This window comes from Aedes albopictus, chromosome 2 (genome assembly GCF_035046485.1).
Source record: "Aedes albopictus strain Foshan chromosome 2, AalbF5, whole genome shotgun sequence".
Classification (NCBI taxonomy): domain Eukaryota; kingdom Metazoa; phylum Arthropoda; class Insecta; order Diptera; family Culicidae; genus Aedes; species Aedes albopictus.
Window position 1 is genome coordinate 294,999,166 of NC_085137.1, and position 492 is coordinate 294,999,657.

The following is a 492-nucleotide window of genomic DNA, read 5'->3' on the forward strand; positions in this document are numbered from 1 at the left end:
AAACGGGCGGTCAACGACAGCGACAGCTGTTTGAAATGTGTTTCCCCGCCTGAACTATGGCACCGATGAAAGTTTTTGGTTTTATTTTGGTATTTACGCAAGGAGTTTGTGAGTTTACTTTGCTACTCTAGCCTTCTTTGAATATTTTGAACTAAGATCCCGAAGTACTTAAATATAGTTATACATATTATAATTTGACTCAATGCAACATGAACATCTAAGACGAGCTACTCGTCTGTAATCAAACCAATCCGAATCAGCAATTTTCACAGTGCATTTTCAGCACATCAAACAGCAGCATCTACCGGCAGATTTGGATTATTACCTTTTATGGTAGCGCTATCTTGTGTATGTTTTCAAATTGATTTTTTACTGTACATTACGGACACAAACCAATGCGGTTGTCGGTTGTTGTCTGCACTACAGGAATATTGCTTCCGTAATAGGTGTCAGTTCAAACATCAAGGAGAACACACTTAAGTAGAATTGTTC